Here is a 7,096-nt window from a genome sequence, read left to right as displayed (position 1 = left end):
CCACAGTGGTGCCTGTGGTCATCGGGGCCCTCGGGGCAGTCACCCCCAAACTGGAGCAGTGGCTCAAACAGATCCCAGGAACAACATCAGACATCTCAGTCCAGAAATGTGCAGTTCTAGGCACAGCCAAGATACTGGAGGAGAACCCTCAAGCTCCCAGGCCTCTGGTAGAGGACCCGAGCTCAGAGGATGAAACAGACCACCCGCGGAGGGTGAGAAGGGAATTTTTTTTTTTTTTTACATACACAAAATATGTCCTGTTATAAAAATATTTAACTGGATTATTAAACAGTTTTAAATAATTTTTCTTAGTGTAAGCTTACAGTTTTTTGTATATCCTGTCTCAGCGGAGCGGGTCAGCATGCGCGGCGTGGCCAACCTGACCCAGGTTCTGGACGACTGGCGGTTCGACATCCTGACCCAGATGAAGGGTCTCCTGCAGAACGACCATCAGTCTCTGCTGCCCGACTACAGCAGGTAGGAGGCCGGGCACAACCTGCAAAATAAAACTAAATAAAAATGTTTCTTACATATTTATTTAAACAGAAATGTGGATAATATGTGAAAAAGATCGAGCTGCTCTGTTTCCTGCTTGTGGTTCGACTGCTACCTGCAGAAATGCTTCCACCCATTTTCACAGTTGAAGAAGTAAAACATCTTTGAAAAAGAAGCACAAACATCCAGCTGTTTTCTACTGAAGCACTTAGGATTAAACTGGAAAACATATTTTAATCTTATCTATGAAAATATTGGCCTGATATCGAGGATTTATCCAGATTTCTGCCCTTATATGTAGATTTTAAACATGTGAACTTCAATAAAACAAACAAGGATGAAAACAAAGTTAAATAAAGTAAATAAAAGCGAAAAAAAGAAGATCTGACAACGTCTGACTCAATGAGGAGCTGAACAGACAGGGAGTTTAATTTAATGATACTTAGAATTAAACTGGAGAAACATATTTCAAATTTAAGTGAGAAAATGTTGGCCGTATGTTGAGTTTTTGTTCTTGTCTGTATTTTGAAAGCACAGACTCAAATAAACCAGCAAAGTCGCTGAGAGACGCCGCAGGAATTTGGTTTCTCTTGTGGTTGAAAGTGAAGTTTTCCATTTTTTCCTGCAGCCGATGTCGTCATAAAGAGCAGCAAACCAAACTGTGACTTAAACCTCAAAACAGAAGCAAGCAGGAGTTTTCCACAGGGATCCTGCTGCTTCTGAGACGTCAGTTCGGTCCAAAAATAAACTTTTAAACACCGGAGAACTCATTTCAACGTTGTGAGAGTTTCTTTCTTTTCTTCCACCACACCAACAATTTTGGAAGCTGGTCTAAACCAGACTGAGGAAATAAAAAATGTTCTTGTAAGAACATTTCATTTGGTGGTTTGATCGTTGCTACAGCATATGAGAGAGACGCAGAAAAACATTCACAGAGTCCATAAACACTCACATGTAACTGTGATTTACCGTGACTAAGCAGCCTAACATGTGCGGTGCAAGACTTTAGGGAAAATAAATGATCAAACCGCACAGATCCGCAGAACGAACCAATAATCTGTGAGCCGTCTGTTCCTAAAGCATGCTGTAAAAACAAAATAAACATTTTCAACAACGAGTTTAAATAACGGTGAATATCCCCGAAAATACACAAAACTCCATAATAAATTATTAAATTATGACAAAGGGAAAAATCTGAAAAAACAAAAAATTACAATAATGAGAACAAACTACATGAGCATGTTTGATTTTATAACTTTAAAGCAAGAAGTCCTTTAATACACTTAAAAACCTCAAACATGTCTTATTATTATTTTATAAAAAAACAACGTTTTGAAGTGGGAAGAAATGTTCAAGATTACCAACAGTTTTTACTCATAAAAATCTGAAAAGTGTGGTGTACTTCTGTTTTCAGCTCCTCTGAGTCAGTGGAAATGTGGCTATTAAATGATTCTGTTCAAGTAAAATTCTCGTTTTCTAAAATCCAGTTTTGTGAATCTGCTTGACGGTTTTGATGCCGACATTTGAGAAATTATCATGTTTATTGCTAGTTTTCTATGTTTTTCTGAGGTAAATCCCTTCGAACTGCCTCGCTGCTGATGTGCGCTGCATAAATAAACCTGACTGGAGTAAAAGTCTCTTTCCTGCCTCAGGATCAACCCGCTGTCCGAGGCCTTAGACGACCTGTACAAGGAGTTCAACGCCCTGAAGGAGCGCCTCGGCGACCTGACGGAGAAGTTCACCGCCATAGAAAGCTTCATCGACGAAGTGAAGGCCAGTCGAGCCAGTAACTCCGGAGCGGGTCCGGCTCCAGGTCCGGCTCCAGCTCCGGTTCCGGGTCCGGGTCCAGTCCAGCGGCAGGGTGGACGGAGGGTGATAAGGAAGAAAACCACCACATCAACCTCCACCTCAACTTAAACGCTTTGACTTCTCCTTCCTTCCAGCTTCAGCAGCTCAGCCACCCATCCTCACTCCCAAGGCATCAAACTCTGAGCAGCTCCTGCAGAAAGACTTTGTCATCTTCACACTTTGAGAACCGGAGAAAATCCGTCAAAATGGCCGCCAGGCAGACCTGGACAGAGAACCCAAAAACTGTTCGCAAGTAACAGTAGAACCACTTCAACATGTTTCTACTCAAGTAAAAGTAAAACGTACAGCGTAGTGAAAATACTCCCAAAAGAACATCTTTCAATTTGAGTAAATATATATAGTTACTACCGAACTCTGCCATTAAATTACACGCCCAATTTTTCCAAAGTGTCATTTTGTCAGAATGCGGACAAAATAAAATCATCTCACTCACTTTTCACACATTTTTAAGGAAGAAAACCTTTAATTGTTTGTTATTGTGGAAGTTTCTGGACGGTTTGACCATAAACTGTCAAAACAGGAAGTGAAGCGTAATTTAATGGCTACACTGCAAAAACACAAAATATTACCAAGTATTTTTGTTTAGTTTCTGATGCAAATATCTTAGTACACCTGAAATAAGACAAAATTAACTCATAAGTAACTTTTCAGCAGAGCTTGTTTTGAGTCAATTATCTCTTAAAATTGAGGGAAAAAGTCAAGTTTCACTGGCAGATTATTTTACTTATAGCATGGGAAAAATAACTTGTTATAAGTGAATTTATCTAACAATAACCTGCATTTTTCATCAGCATTAATGAATCATTTAATCGAAACAAACTTCTGCATCTTGCTGAAAAGTTACTTGTAAGTTAATTTTATCCAATCTCAAGAAACTCGACCAAACTTACTTGATAAGATTTTGAGTTTTTGCAGTGTAAAACCTTCCTGCGGGATTTAAATTGAAATTTTACCTTAGAGATCTCGTCTTAAAGGCATTAATTTATGTAATTTTACTACAAAAGCTACTTAGGAAAGGGTAAAGTATTTTTGAGCTTTTCTTTGAGATTATTAATCAAATAAATGTATGAATCTGTTTCAGAAACCAAAACATTTGAAGAATCTCAGCTGTTTTGTTGGTTAGCTCTGTTAGCTAGCGCCTTTGTTTGGGTCCTGAAAGTTGAAACTTCTCCAGGTTTTCAGACAGCATGCGATGCCTTGGGAGTGATTACAAAGCACAATTTTATCTCGTTTTTCCAGAAGCCTGTTCTGTCTCATTTATTATTAACAAAAGCAGAAATTAAAACAGAAGAACAGATGAGAAACCTAATTGGCCACGAGCTTTAAAAGCTGTCAACATGGCTTTTATCCCTGTATTCTTATTAAATATTCACATGCTTCCCTTTTGTTTACTACTTAATGCAGCCGGAGGACACAAAAATTCACGTTGTTCAAAACAACGTGAATTTTAAAAATACTTTATAAGGTGAAATGATCACATGCTGGGCTGCAGTTTTGTATATTAAATACACAGTAAAAGCTTTCTTTGCTTGGTATAACCTGAGACTGAATCAAAAGCAGCAAGATGAGGGAATAATCCTAAAAAGTGATGCTCTGCATATTAAACTGCACAGAGAAAACAAGTTCATCTCTGAATCTGTAACAGGAGTATTTCCATGAAGCTGTCAGATTTCCAGGCTCCTGAAATGTTCTTGAGGTTCTGCGCCTCGTCTCTGTTCCTCCATTGTAACCAAATAAACTCGTTTGTTGCATTCATCCGGAGTCCAGCAGCTTCTGTGATCTGAAAAGCGGAGAACCGCAGTGCTGCTAATCACGTCCGAGTGTCTGAACGTGATGCGGAGAAAAACCCAGAGGAGAAACTTTGATCCTGAGACGACCGACGAATCACGAACCGGTTCGTGTGAGACGTTCATCTGCTGCAGGAAGGACGGAAAACATAAAGCACATTCTGTCTGTTTGTCACATTTTACAAAAACAGAACCGGGTCTCAGAGCCGTGACCCAAATCACAAGAACAAAATCCAGGAAATGTAAGAGTTTACAATCTGCAGCTGGTGCACACAGAGAGGAAGACGAGCAGCTTCATCGTTAAATATTAAATATTTCAGATCAAACTTTTGCCGTTTGCAAAATACACAAACAAAAATAAGCAGCAATAATTTGGGTCATTTAGTTAAACTATTCTAATGGAGGTTTATTTTTAAGTCCCATTTCACCATTTTGTCCGTTCATTCTTAATTATCAGTTTCAAACAATTAAATTTAAAAAACTAAAAAATAAATAGTTAGTTCAATTAATAACTGTACTGTTGTTAAAACAGTTAATCCATTGTTAAAGATCAAATATAAAAGAAAAGAAAAGAAAATTAAAGAAAAGAAACAGGCGATGTGAAGGAAGTTCGGAAAACACAGCTTTTATTTTGGTAGTCCACTTCCGCTTAAATTTGCATACCAGCTAAATTTAGCTCTGATCTTAAAGTGTTGATTTTATTTTCCAGCCCTGGTTTATTTTGAAGTGTTGATTGTCTTTTTTTTTGAAGTTGTTATTGTTTTATTTGTCTGAAAGACTTTAGATTTGAATTTTCCAGAATGGAGATTAAACCCATAACCTCATGTAACCATGTGCTAACCTGAGCCGGTGGAAGATAATAATGAGTCTCCATGGATTTAAGAACAACTTACATGATCTTAACCATGAAGATTTGAGAAAATTGATCATTAAATCAACATGTATAATATTTGACTCTTCATCCCTGAGCTGTTTCTCCTCAAAGACTTTAGATTTGAATTTGCCAGTAGGAGATTTGAACCCATGACCTCAGTATTACCAGCACCATCCTCCAACCAGCTGAGCTAAACAGCCACACACACTGTTGTGTTTTCATAGATTTAAGAACAACTTACATGATCTTAACCATGAAGATTTGATAAACTCAAAATCAACATTTATAATAATTAATATTAATATTTAGTTTGAAGGGCTGCACAGTGACGCAGTTGGTAGAGCTGTTGCCTTGCAGCAAGAAGGTTCTGGGTTCGATTCCCGGCCTGGGGTCTTTCTGCATGGAGTCTCCATGTTCTCCCTGTGCATGGTGGGTTTTCTCCGGGTACTCCGGTTTCCTCCCACAGTCCAAAAACATGACTGTCAGGTTAATTGGCCTGTCTAAATTGCCCCTAGGTGTGAGTGTGTGTGTGAGTGTGTGTGGTTGTGTGTCCTGTGTGTCTCTGTGTTGCCCTGCAACAGACTGGTGACCTGTCCAGGTGACCCCGCCTCTCGCCCGGCATGCCAGCTGGAGATGGGCACCAGCACCTCCTGACCCCACTGAGGGACAAGGGTGAAAGAAAATGGATGGATGGATTTAGTTTGAATCTAAATCGGTTACTAACAATGTAGTTGAAAACAAAATATTTTGCGCACTGACTAAATATTTAGCTTCAGGCAACAATATTTAGCTTAACACTAAATATTTATCTTGCTAAGCAAATGTTAGTAAGCCACATATTTAGTTAGCTGAGTAAAGCTCAATATTTACTTGCCAAATAAACATATTAATTTCATATTTATGACTAACACACATGGCCTAGTCCATGTTTTCAGTTCTGGTCTCTTCTGGGATCAGGTTTGATGCCGCTGGTTTTTATAAAGCACAGTCCCAGAATGTCCCAGTCAAAGTCCAGACCTAAATCTAATCGGGAATCGTCGACACTCTGAATCTAATTATGATTTCTGCACGTAGTTTTTCTGTTATTTCTCAGTTGTGTTGCTTTGAGTCTCGTTGTGATCAGTTAGAGTAGATTTGTCAGTAAATTCAGAACTTCCTGTCTGCTGAGGAAAGATCGCCTCGTTTCCCTGTGATGTTGTTTTTTCCCACAGAGCGGACTGGAAGTCGATGCAGTTTAAATGACCTCAGAGGTGAAACGGCTCATAAACGGTGGGAGGAAGCAGGAATATTAAATCTGAGCTTGACTTGTCAGCTTTTCTCACAGCAGGATTTAATCCGACGCTGTTTTTCCTCAGACAGCATTTCTCCATTAAATTAGGCGAGATCTTGTTTCCGGCTTTTTTATTGCATCCCTTGAGGATTTCTTCTTTGTCAGAAAATCGTCCTGTAATCCTTCTGTGAGAGGCAAAGTGACAGAGTCCAGCCAGTCCACGATGCTGCAGCAGCTCAAATGAGAAATCTGCAGAAAACGGTAACAACCGAGTTCCTCCTTCAGATTTAAAGGTTTGACCAATTATTTCCCTGCAAACAGTCAGCAAATTCAGATTCACTCTGAAACTTTCTTAAGTATTCATTTACAAAAGGAAACTAAATAGAAGGTCATTTCCACGTAGGCCCCAGGAAACGCCTGGAAAATTCTGGAAAGTTCCTGGTAAATTCCCAGAAATGTTTGGAAACTGTTTCATGAACAGTTTAGAAAGTACCAGAAGATTCCCTGGGAAGTTGTGGTTAAAATGCATGGCAGCACGCTAAGTGCTTGATAAGTTACATAATAAATATCAGGAAAGTACCTGGGTAAGTTCTGGAAAGTATCTCGCAAGTTATTCAAAAGTTCAAGAATGCACTCGGTAAAATTCACTAAAGTTCCAGGAAACACTTGGGAGTCAAAATTTGGGAAATTCTGGAAAGTGTCATTTAAATTCACGAAAACATTTGGAAACTCCCTGGTAAGTCCCATGAACAGTTTAGAAAGTATCAGAGACAGAAAATGTCCAGGTAAGTTTTCCATAAA

Source organism: Poecilia reticulata, linkage group LG8 (assembly GCF_000633615.1).
Source record: "Poecilia reticulata strain Guanapo linkage group LG8, Guppy_female_1.0+MT, whole genome shotgun sequence".
In the NCBI taxonomy this organism is placed as follows: domain Eukaryota; kingdom Metazoa; phylum Chordata; class Actinopteri; order Cyprinodontiformes; family Poeciliidae; genus Poecilia; species Poecilia reticulata.
This window is presented reverse-complemented; position numbering follows the sequence as displayed.